Source organism: Ascaphus truei, chromosome 1, assembly GCF_040206685.1.
Source record: "Ascaphus truei isolate aAscTru1 chromosome 1, aAscTru1.hap1, whole genome shotgun sequence".
In the NCBI taxonomy this organism is placed as follows: Eukaryota; Metazoa; Chordata; class Amphibia; order Anura; family Ascaphidae; genus Ascaphus; species Ascaphus truei.
This window is the reverse complement of record NC_134483.1, coordinates 18,896,241-18,909,856: the sequence shown is the minus strand read 5'-3', so window position 1 is coordinate 18,909,856 and position 13,616 is coordinate 18,896,241.

The window sequence follows — 13,616 nt, the reverse complement described above, 5'->3', positions numbered from 1 at the left end:
AGCATATTTTTGTTCCTGAATTGCTGAGAGAGTGTAAGCCTGATGTTGCTGGGGATAAGTGTTCATTCCTTTTATTAGTGTTTATTATCATAACTGCTTATTGTATTGCCCATTATGTTAATGAATTAGAACAACAGACCGAAATGTTTGTTGTTATACAAAGCTCATTAGTCTCCGAGAGGGACTCAATGGAAGATGAAGGTTGCAGAATTTAGATTCAGGAATATAACCAATTAAGTCCTATGTGAACACCCAATTAGGTAGGAAGGCATGCATGATTTACTTTGTTTTATTGCTAAGCAGGGTTGGATATAATACATCATAGCATCAACCTCTCATCGTCTATCTCCACCAGTACAGCAAATGTAAATTGAGGATTGAATGGAAGGCAGTAGCCAGCCTGTCCATGCCTATTCCATTAGACATCCAATAGTTAATTCCCATATATATAAATATTATACAAACAGAAGCAAAGCCCCGATTCAATATGCTGAGATGTCTTCAGCTTCCTTGGGCAGATTTCACATTTTTACAAGTAAAAGGAAGACAGCCTCGTGCCATGTTGATTAGGGCTATCAGATGCTCAGTTTTTCTCTATTGGCTGTCATTGCTGACCTCCATGTGTACGGTAAAGAAATGTGGAGACAATAGGGGCCCATGGCCAATTTTTACTAAGTAGTCTTATACTGTACCCCAAGACACCTTACACTCGCAGAAGACACTTTACAGACTAGTCAAATGAATGATAACAAGCACCCAGGAGGTGCGAAACGCATAGGAGGGTTCTATACCTCCTTTGTGGTGATGTATATACATTAAATAAATATATATATTTTTACTATAACCTTGCCTGGCTCCCTTGCTATTTTGTACATTACATCCGGATTCTTCTATCTGCGGCTGGTCATGCCTCACCAAAGAAACTCTAGGAGACTTTATGTTCACATGCAGAAGAGAAGAAAACTGAGTATTCTGTCTTGTTGAAGATTTTCATCTACACTTATTTTTACCCCAGTGAGGTTGCAGCATTGTGGGACAACATTTTTGGCTGTCACCTTCAGGAGGGTTTATTGCTATTGATGATTTCAAGATCATTGATTTCCCCTCATTATAATACCCACTCCATGCATGAGTTTTCTTTTCTCTTTTTTTTAATTTTTTTGATACAATCAAGATAATTCTATATTCCGGAATTATTTGAGCACCCATTCTCTCTCTCTCTCACTCAAATGACTGGTCTGTAATGTGTCTTCAGCCTCCAAAAGGTGTCTTGGGGGATAGTAGTTACAATTTGGATAGCTATAATACCGTTATCAGTAGAGATTGGCCAAATGGACAAAATCCGTTTTGCTGAATTTCCCGAGCTTTCCATTGAAAATCTGATCAGCGGTGTAAAATTTGTCGACGGATACTTCCAGGATCCAATCCATACAAATTACTCCAAAACCACCTGTGTATCACAGACCCAGTATGGTTGTTCTCCCTCCCAGCAAAAAAGAGAGGTACATGAGAATTTTACCAGGTAGTGTTAAGACCTGCAAATTGGTTATTGATGTTGGCTGCAGGCTTATAACGCTTTGGCCAAAGGGTTTAACTAAATGACCCCTTACTCACGAGAAGAGAAGCACTGGAGTATTGTACAATATGTTGTGTCACTCTGTATGTTGCGCTGGGCATTTCTTTTTTTGTTCACCATTGGATACATCCCGCTGGGGGATTTTAAGAACCCAACCCGCTGGGGGATTTTAAGAACCTAACCCGCTGGGGGATTTTAAGAACCCAACCCGCTGGGGGATTATTACAATGTAATTGCGGAATCCGCGGATAAGATTGTCAGTGCAAAAAAATTAAAAAAAGAAAACCGGGAAAAGACAAATCGCTCTTTTTGAGACTGATTCGCGGAATTCCACGGATCCAAATAACCGGCCGATCCCAGGCGGATCCAAAACCGCCCCAAAAACTCACCCGTCTCTATTTCTCAGTCTCTGCCAGTGGCGCCCGCAATGCGATGCTTCGTGGAGGTGTTAAAAAAAAAAACCATATGAGAAAGTCACTGTGTCTCTTTTATTTCAGCATCTATTCTCTAAACCTGTGATGTCATCAAAGTAAATCTCCAATACTCAGGCTAATCAATATATCAGGGCTTGGGTGATAGGTTAATATATTATTTAATTAATCAACCAGATTCCTTCTTTCAAGAGTAAAACATTGTCATCCTCCAAGTATACAAAGCTGCCTATTTACCCAGAGGTGCTATTCCATAATACATCTTTCAGCGCTGGGAGACACCTTATGACACATTGTAGTGGATGAGATGCTTAGTAAATATGGCCATGGGTGCTCTTTTCATTGCCATACTCATGTTTCACCCGAAACCCTATTGTTTCTCGCCTTTGTTTTCCTTCAAACAGAGTACACTGACCAAAATAAACAACAATCTCTATGCCAGGGGTGGGCAACTCCCGTCCTGAAGTGCCACCAACGGTCAGGTTTTCAGAATATCCCTGCTTCAGCACAGGTGGCTCAATCAGTGTCTCAGTGGAAGACTGAACCACCTGTGCTAAAGCAGGGATAGCCCTAAAACCCGGCCTGGTGGTGGCCCTTGAGGACTAGAGTTGCACACCCCTGTTCTATAAAATGTTTTTTTGTTTAAACTTAGGCTTGTGAGATCTCCAGAGCTATGCAAATACAATCTGATAGCAAATATGGAGGACAATGGGTTCTATATCAAAGAACAATACTGATGCTCAGTCATTTCCATTCTTCGTACCAAGTTACTTTGCACCTGCTTGGGGAGCATCCGTACAAGGAGTTCGGGAGAACGTACATATTACAGTATATAGGCATGCATTCAATTCTCTTTAATTTGTCCTCTTTTTTTTTGTGTGTAAAAAATATACAGGTCTGAAGTGGCCTAAACCTCCCTTAAAAAACTGCAACTTGATTAACATCTTTTTGCCTCAACCCATAGCAAAAATACAGCAAACTTTTCCTTGCATTGATACATGGGCTTCCCTAAGTTTAATACACCTGTCCACCTACGAGGAACTAGATAACTGAGATTTGAGGGTTCTGGATCAATAAAGATGGCCCAACATCAGTGAGACTCAGAGAGTTGACACGTGCGAAATCAGTGACTATTGAGGGAAATTGCTACACATCCTTTCCCATGTTAGCATTCCATTTCCAAGTTGACAAAATCATATTTCCCATGGCAGGACCAATGTCAGAGCAAAGTAAGCACTGAAAATCCAGTAAACAATGGTTCGACTCCATGGAGGAGACATATTTCTTTCCATTGAGATTCCGATGGGACAGCTCATTGAAAGCGAGATAGGCAAGGAAACACTTTGTGCAGAAACATCTCACCCAACAGTATAAGGCATCAAATAAAACAGGGCGATTGGGAACCTGTGACTACCGATCATATTTCGGAAGGCCATCCAATGGCTGATCACCAGAGCTTTAGTAACAATTCTTTGCCATGGCTCCCCGAGGGCCTGACCAAAAATTCAACTGCTGCAAATGTAAATCAGACAACTTTAGAACGTCTAATCATTGAACCTGGTGCCCCTGCCTATTGCAATATGTCTGCAGCTCAGAAAACATACTAAATGCATCTGTCATTTGCTGAACTGATGAACCCTTTCGCATCCAGCAAGTCCTGCAATACAAGGACTTTCTGGAAGCCAAGGGGTTAATGGCGTCGCCACCACCATACATATGAAGAAATTGCCATTAATTCGAAGCACATCTCTCCGATTTTCTGGGAGTCTCACGGAATTTGGAGTCCGTCTAACTGACTGTTCACATTAATATTTCCATGTCGATGAATCACATAAAAAATCAAGTATTTCTCCTTCCAAATAAATCTGTCATTTCCTCTTGTGCTTTTTGCTATCTTCAATGCATAACGGCCCACAACATGAAGCTAAAGATGTGTTCCCCGTAGTGCAAAGGATGCTGGGAGATACACAACGGTGGGCTGCTCTATATGGTCATGATTAAAGGGACAGCTTGCATGCTAATTGAGACGCCGTTGTCAGTAATAAAGGTGTTATTGTTGTATCCAAAATTGTAAATTATACAAAGAAACCTACATTCATAAAAGAATGCAATGTCCTGGTGATTTATATGTGCTGTCTTACTTGGCAACGTGTTCTGGAGTTGCAATTAATGGGAAGAACTCAGACATATAACACCTTTTCTACAACTAATTACAGTTGTGTCATCATTTAATTAAGATATGTTTATTGGCTCTTTAAATTGTGACAAGCACAATAACATACCATACAATACGTTTCCTTTATGTCAGACCTTTCTGTACCATTCCATTGGTAGCCATATTTAAAAGTAACACTATATATATATTATTTAACTTTTTAAACTTATTATTTCTTATCAATATTTCACAAAAAGTTCATAACCAGCGTGAAGAGAAAATGCCACGGAGTGAGGTCGTTATTTATTTCGGTGACAATGTGGGACCACACCTGCCAATAAACGTAACGTTTTCTTTCGCTTAATGCCCTTAACTGGAGATGGGCGGACATGGATCCTTCGGTCCGCGGACTTCCACGGATCAATCTCAAAAAGGGCGTTTTGTCTTTTCCCGGATTTTGTTTTATCATTGACTATCCAATCGGCGGATTCCGCCATGCGCTGGTGGATTTTAAGAATCCGATCCGCGGATTTGCGCGGATTGCCGAATTCGTGGATTGGTAAAACCCACCAGCAGATTGTATCCAATGGCTTTTTTAAAAATTAACCCGCACGGACTGAAACGGGCACAACCCGTCGCCGAAATTTAAGCCACGGGACGGATTTTTAATGGAAATCTCGGGAAATCCCCCAAAACGGATTTTGACAGTTTCGGCCATCTCTACCCTCGACCAATCAATCACTTGGGATCATTAAATGGCGGCCGCTCGCAGAAGAACACAGAGAAAATAATCCTTTTTATGGAACACAATTACTGGGGAAGCAGAGATCCTGTCAGTGAATTTTCTGCGTTGTATCTTCTTCCCTCGGGTTTGGGCTGCTTTATAATTCAGCTCGATTCCTAGCTAGGCAGAGAGTTACCTGCTGCCTGCTATTTCAATATAGAGTTTTGACATATCTGCTCAGTAACAAAGAAAGCTGGGAGCCAGAGGAAAGCATAGAAGATGTTGTGAAGCAAATCAGCAGTGCAGGCAAATGACTTAAAAGCTTAACTCTGTGTGTGAAAGGATCATTACTGTAAGTTGCAGAGTGGGGAGCAGAGGGCAGAGGAAGCTTATTCCTTCATTTCTCACAAACTGGTTTTCAGAGAATTGCAGCAGGCAATGCCTCCTTCATACGATGTATCTGTCTTGTTATGATCTTTCATGGAGACCACAATGCCCAGAGGGGGTCGTTTGTTAAAGCTTCTTGGTCAAAACTAGTGTAATTCTGGGGCAAACAGCAGCATGTGTGTAACCGTTAGGGCGCTCTTGTGATGTTCACTGAATGGCACCTGGGGAGGGGCCCTTATGATGTTCCGTGTGTGTCCCTGAAATTTTGGGAAGCCACAGGTCTACAGAAATGAAGAAGAAGACATCTCTAGGGGATGCAAAGTGATCACCCGGTCACGATCCCGGGAGTCGGATGGGTCCCAATAACTTTGAGTATAAATTGTGAATTAAGTGGAAATATATAGTGGAATACATTGTTAGATTGTGGGATTTTGAAAAGGTTCACCCACCTCAAAAGTATTGATGTTACCTCCTCTGCATTATGCCAAACTCGAAGCTGGCACTGGGGGCTAAATATGGGACCTGTACTTCAATCTTACTGCCATGCCCGATTTAGATTTAGATGCACAATTTGATACAAACCATGACAATATGGGCATTATATTACTTTAACCTGGCTCATAATAGTAAAATGATCACAAGCTGGTGCGCAGGTAGAATTGGAACAATGTACTGTAACACTGTATATAAAGGGGAGCAGGAAGGGCAGGAAATGCCTCTCTGCTGTACACTGGTTTTTCCTTGGTACACAGACCCTGTAATGATAACGACATTTGATGGAACATGCTCAGCGCAGGGCCGCTAACTGAATCAGCATTGACTGGAACCTGGTGTTCCAGGGAGCTCTGAAGAAGGCTCGTCCTTTGATTGACAGGCAGAGGACAAACTGCCCAATGTCAAAGCGTTGTATCTTTCCAGATGTGGAACTAATGAGAAGGAAAGGGTCTTGTTCCCATGGACTTTTCACTTTCTAATTACACCTTCGGGTAAACAGTAAAACATGCATACGTATATTTCTTAAATATTCATTTAAATAAACTGTTATTAACGACTTCAGAGGAATTTTATGTAGGTAATAGTTGTAGACCCTTTATAAAATTGCACGGTTGAATTTATTCAATATATATTTTTATTTTTCATCTATATATTTCAAATGGTTGAATTCATATACACTACTATGATAGAAAACCCTAACATGAACAAACAGACTTACAGCTGCAGACCAAGCAATATCCTACATGTGTGTTTATTTAATAAATCAGTTCTGTACTATGAGAAAATACTTTTAGCATTTTTTTTTAATTACTCTGAATGACTTTTTAATGTATTATAATGTAACAAGCATTTTTTGTTACTATAGCAACCATTTACAAAGTCGCATCCCCTTCCTCTTCTGAAACAGGCTATGGCACACCCTTTTTGAGCCCTACCCTCTCTCTAGCAGTGCACCAATTGTATCTAGTGACTGCCTGGTCACATAATCTTCCCCACAGAACTTTGCATCTTTGGTCCTCTTCTGCTGCACTGCCTGCCATTTAGTGAACCCCCGAGCCGAATCTTCGCCGATCGATCACAGGAGAACGGATCGATCGGCAACTTAGCTAATTACTTATCATTGTGAGGATTGTACTGATGCACATAATAAAAAAAATAAAACATTTAAAAAAAACACGGCAGCTTGGACTGCAACTTTAATGCAAAACCAGAAATAAAAACCGAAAACATTTTAGCGGCAAAACCAATACCAGAAAACCAAGGTTAACTACCATGTAGACCAATAGTTCCTTTCCCCTGATCAAACTCCGTCCTCACATTATGTGTTATGCACCAACACGGTGTCTATTCCACTTCCACATTTTCCAACAGTTTCTGTCTGTTGCCATCCCTATTCTTTACATTCACGTTGCATGCTTGTATTCCAAATTGTAAACATCACTCCCTCTAACCTTCCTTGTTCATATGCTCCCTCAGTACAGCTCCCCAGCGCTGTATACACGCGTGGCGCGATATAACACTAAATAGGCGCGTGAGGGAGATAAGGGGGTGAGTGCTCCCACCTGGTCTTGCCACTCCGGTGGGGCCTGTTGGGAGACCCTGGTGAAAATGCATGTTTCCCTCTGTGGCTTTATTCAAATTGCAGTGGCAACCAGAAGAATGATATTAATGTGCAAATTAGCGCAACCTGGCTGACTCCAGATTGCCGCTGCAAATTTGCATATTAATAAATGTTTTTGTGACAGCATTTAGCAGATCAAGAAGGGCACATATTAAAAATGTCTACAAGATTTTTACATTTTTGGCTCGTGTTTTTTTTTTCTTTCTTTCTGGCTATTTCCTTGTGTTGGGCCACGTGTGCGCAGTGCTGTGGCCTTAACCGTTTCAGGACCGACGGGGTTCACTACTAGTACAATATGTTGCAGGCGTCACTGGCACCGTCGGCGTTATAACTCTTGGCAAAGAAAAAGAATAGTGTACATTTTCAGAAAATATGTGAAAAAATATATATATTGCATTTTGTCACTTGTTGAAGGGAAGTTATTAGTGAGACTAATTGGGGGGTTAAAAGATGGCCGCCTGGTGGGGATTCATGCAATGCTAAAACAAATAACTGCAGTCCATTTGCAAAGAAGAATGTGTCTTCTCCGCTGGTAGAGGGCCTTACATAGCATTTTAATAGCGTGTGTGTGTATGTTGGGGGGGCATAAGATTTTCCATGGGGGGTGCGGCGGTTGCAGACGCCCCGCGCTCTTCCCCAAGGCATTAAAATGATCGCAATTTCCCTTACCTTGTTTTCGGCGTCAAATGACGTTGCGGTGTCAAGTGGCGTCATGTTGCCATAGCAACGGGACCCCAGCGGCGTCATTTGACACAGAAGACATGGTAAGGAGGGGGGAAGCAGGGGGAGATGGGGGGGGGGGGGGCCACAAAACCTCATTGAATGTACAGTATGTGGCCGTGCTTCCACATGTATGTGAGTATATACAGATGCAGCGGCCGTTATTCGACCATTTCTCGGGTGGAATCATGCACTATAGTACATGGTGGTCCAAGATTGTCCGCTGCAGACTAAATGGCCCATCGGATTCACACCGCAGTGTTAATCCTACCGGGGTCTACCTGTCTGTAAGAGACGTGCAGTAAGAGATACGCTGAATCAGTCACTCTACCTGCGCGCCTCTAACAGGCGATCGCGGGGGGTTTATTTACATTTTAACAGTACAGTATTGTAGCAGGGGGTCTCCGGAGCTGAACCGCATTGATTTCAGGTCCAGGAACCCTCTGCTTCCCGAGATACAGACCCCGTTATGGGGTGCCGGTATCCAAGCCATGTTTAAATCCTGTGGCTCACGTGACCGTGTATCTCGGGAAGCAGAGCGACGTGTTAATATAGGGATCCTCTAAATGATTATTAACATGGATGGGCGGTATGGAAAAGTTTGGGAACGCCCTTTGAAACGGGTGTTAGATTGTTGAGCGCTTTTTTTGTGATTGGAGCTATACAACACACTGTCATGCCCTGCGTTGCGGTAATCTCTGGCAGTGTAGGGGTTACCCCGTGCGGCTCACCGTGCCTCCACCAGCACGGCAGTGGTAACGCGTCAGGCAGAAGGAGGTGATGCAGGGCTGTATCTTTCCATTTGCTTTCATCTTGCACGGCTGAATTCATTGGGACTCCTGCAAACTGTGATCTTGACAGATACAAGCTTTCCTGGGCCTTGTGTGTATGAAAAAGATAGACAAGAGAAAACCTCCAGGGTATTAGGGCAGAGCGGAGCCAGTGTAAAGGGGTTCCAGCCGCTCTGAATTATGCATTCAGACACAGCACCTTCCTATGTGGCTTGCTTTTCAGATTTTTGAATTCAGTTTTTAAGGCTCTAACATTAACTCTCTCGGAGGCTTGCTCCTCAGGCATGAAATCCGTCTCTGCCTAAGGCACGTTCTATAGTGCCGGGCGCGTGCTACGCCGTGCGCGCGCGCAGAATTTCAGTTGGCTGGCGGCAGTCAGCCTTTCTATAGAAGGGCCGCGCGCGCGCACGGCAGGGAGAGGGGAGCCGACAGACAGCGGCGAAGATGAAGAAATTCATCTTTTCGTGCCGCTGCCTGCGCTCAAATGTATGTATATGTGTGTAGTGTGTATGTATGTATGCATGTATGTGTGGATGTGTGTTTGTGTGGATGTGTGTGTGTGTGTGTGGGTCAAGGATTGTAAAACCAAAAAAAAAATATTTATTAAACTTTTTTTTTTTCTTTAAAAAAATCTATCTAGGACTTACTTTCACTCACACAACCCATGCACACACATATACTCACACATACACACACATATACACCCATGCACACACATATACTCACACATACACACACATATACACCCATGCACACACACATACTCACACATACACACACATATACACCCATGCACACACACATACTCACACATACACACACATATACACCCATGCACACACATATACTCACACATACACACACATATACACTAACCTGCAGCTCCCGACTCTATATACACGGAAAGCATGCGGCACGTGCACGCGCGTTCGCATAGGAACACGAGGCCGCGCGGCCTCATGCTGTGTACAACAGCCCTAAGGAGTCATCAACATATTGCTCTGCAACGCGACCCAGTGACAGGGTGAACGTACACATCATTACGGGGCTTGTTCTTAGTCGTCTCAAGCTGCGGTCGCTCTGCGGGGGGCTCGGAACTCGGATCCCAGCTGGGTGGGAGTTTTTCGTCCGATGGCAGCTTTCGACTATGCAGATCCCTCAAACACACACAGAACCCAGCAGGCGGAAGGGGAATCCCTGATTTTGCTTTTAGCAGCAGATCTCACCAGCAGCAATCGGTTGCATTTTCATTGGCATAGTTATGGCCGCTCTGCCTACTACGGGCCAGATGCACTCACCTCCGTTAAGATCTTTAATTGTAACGTTAATATAAGCGTAGAGTCGGGGATTAGGATAAAGGCTGAAGGTTTGTAGGGTAGGGAATTAACGTAAGGGGTAGCGTTAGTACAGTATTAGGGGGTTTGCCTTAGTGGCGTAACGGACAAGCAAATGTCCTAGGCAGAACGATTGCCCCAGCAGTATGCACTACAGCGGATACCCCAGTGCTACTCCCTAAATGGTCTAGTTTCTGCCATTTCTAAATGGCGAGCCGAATGCGTGGACATGGGTTTAAGGTTTATGGTAGAACTTACTCCAGTACCTTTCTTAGTATATAATCCAGTTACTAACAGGTCGTGATAATCGGTCCAGCATTCTTTCCTAATCTACCGTTATGTAACATTCTCCCTCTTTTAGAAAGCTACTAAACCTCCTTTAGGGGCGGTGACGCATAGCACAGCGCTGGCACCCGCGGGGTTAAATTAGTCGCAGTAGCTAAACCTGTCTTTTAAACAAGAATTAATGGTGTGCCAAAAAATGCCTGCAAAGTGACTGCGTGACATTTCTGAGGCTAATCTTATGAATGACAGAGGTGTTGCATGGGTGACTGCTTTCACATTATTGCAGCACTGACATAACTTTCTACGGGGCACATTTATCAGGCGCTAACCCCGTGCTGGCGCTTGATGCCCCTGAGTGTCACTGCAGCTTTAAACGCCTTGGGAGGCTCCAGCGTTTCTCTCTGGGTACATACTGTCGGCTGCCAGAAAATGAAAAGCAAAATACATAAGCAGAGCAGCTCATACATAACCGCTGCATTAAAGATATATTCCCCGTCTCATTTAATTACTTGTCATATCAGTCTTGGGGAGAAGAGGCTGGCGGATGGCCAGGCTATTTTATTCAAGAATCTTTCATTCGCGCAAACTCTTTCAAGCCTATTAGAATTTTTTAAACGCCAGGTATTATTTTTTTTTTTTCCGGTGAAATGATCTTAATGTAGGAAAACGAAAATATGAACTCCCGCTCCCCTCCCCCCATTATAGTAACGTTCTTTTTACTTGGTAATGTTTCGGTCGTCCGTTGTTGAACGTGTGCAGGGCAATAATCATAGTTACATCGTGAGTACTTGCTTGTGTTCTAGGGTAGGGCTGCTAAACTCCAGTTATCGAGCCCTCCCCCCGCCTATAAACAGGACAGGTTTTCAGGATATCCCAGCTTCAGCACAGGTAGCTCAATCAGAGGCTCAGTCTTTGACTGAGCCTTTGATTCAGCCACCTGTGCTGAAGCAGGGACTGATTCAGCCACATGTGCTGAAGCAGGGACCTATTGAGCCATCTGTACTGATGCTGGGACTGATTGGGCCACCTGTGCTGAAGCTGGGGCTGTTTGAGCCACCTGTGTTGAAGCTGGGGCTGTTTGAGGCACCTGTGCTGAAGCTGGGGCTGTTTGAGCCACCTGCGCTGAAGCTGGGATATCCTAGAAACCTGACCTGTTGGGGTGTGGGGGAGCTTGAGGAGTGCAGTGGAGCGCCCCTGTTCTAGGGGTTGATCAAAACAGAAGTGGAGCCCGGTCCCCTTGTGATTGCTCCTGGAGCGATCACATGACGCAGAAGTGTCGGAGTTCCGGAGACACACAGATGTCAGGAAGAGCAGCGGCAATCAGGGCTATACACAGGCAAAAACCTTAAGGCTCAAAGGCGCAGGGGCCGTCACTGTGCTATGCAAATGTGTCTACATGTCTTCTCACTGATTCCCCAAGCCTTGCCTGTTCCTTATACATCACATAGGGGACTATGTAGTAAGGCAACAGCGAGGCACTTATAGGGCACAACATCCCATTATCATTCTCAAAGTCACAAAATCCCATTGAACTCATTAGGATTTTTTTCTTTGCTAGATCTGGAGGAGTGTCCTAGCCGCACTTTAGCCTTGAGATCCCCCACCCCGGTACGCAGCACCTGGGCAGACACCCTGCACGCAGAGCCATGTCACTTTCTGCGTAGAGATGGCCAGAGCAGATGCATCTTGTGTTAGACAGAGAGACGGAGAATAGTCACTTCATACAGCACATAAAAAATGGGTCACAATTAAACAGGGACACTTTCCAGCTCCTGTTCATTATGCTGTGAATGTGGCTTCCTCCGCGCTGGAGAAGGTGTTAGCCCCGTTCATTTGAAATGCACTCTTCTCTCGCACTGGGAAGAGGTCCCACATCATAATGAATAGCTGGCCACCATGAGATGCATAACGTAGCTCCTGTTTATGGAAGCGAACTCTTCATTGTTTGTTGGGGGACTGAATGAGGTTATTCCAAATGGCGCTTTGTAATATTATATTAACCTAGAAATGGCCAACCTCACCGCTTGATAAACCAGCACCTCCATAACCGCTAGTGTGTTATGCCTTTGGGAATGTTAGGCCTTGTACATAGTAGGCGAGGCACGCGCGCCCGGGCGTGTGGCATCGTGCGCGCCTGCGGCAGAAGAGATCCCTGGCCTGTGGGCTCTGGAGGAGGAGACGTGATGGGGAGGCGTGCCCGTGATGTCAGGTGAGCGGATCGCTCTCATTGGCTGAACCGCTCACATGACCCGGCCATCACGCGACAAAATCAAATTATTTGGTTGCGCGAAAAAATTGGCTGCGCCGGCGCTCTCTCGTGCACGCGTAACACTATGGCCGTCCTCATTGAGGTAAGTCCTTTTGTTCACGGCGCGCATGGATGCGGGCTTATTGTTATGCGTAATGCTTCCTCCCAACGGGTAGAGCAGAGAGCTACAGGGCGCAAGTGACACTGCCGTAAAGCGCTCCTGCTGGGATAAAGCAGCACCGTGGCTCGGAGAGCCCACACCAAGTTCACCGAGAACTGGAACTTGACATCTGTGTATTAACCAGATTTATGAAGAGCTTTGAAAGTCAACTGTGTACAGCACCCAGATGTGAAAAGCTGAAAACAAAATGAGAATGTACTGCTGGCTTTACACTGTCATAAGTTTACCCATGGACGCCTCGACACCATATATATTTATATATATATACAGTATATGTGCGTGTGAATTATCCCAGGGATTGTGTAGGCAATTTTCTCTTGCTTTCAGCTGGATTTTGCAGAGATGAGAAATACGGGCGCAGATCAAAGTTGTGTATCTGGATTTAAAAGGCAAACAAAGTTGGATGACAAACCCTCTTTAGCTAAGGGAAGTGGATCTGAATTTTCGAACAGCATTACTCTGTTTAATGAGGTTTAAAATGTCTCGTATGGTGATGAGGCAGAAGACGTGAGTGACAGTGTCAGCTCTGGTGCCTTAGGCTGTGATTATTTCTGAGGCTGAAACTTTTTACAGAGGTTCAATTAGAAAATGGGGTGGTTGTTGTAAGGGAGACAGAGAGAGAATTAAATATCACAGATACACTTAGCTCCCTAAAGCTTCTTACGGCG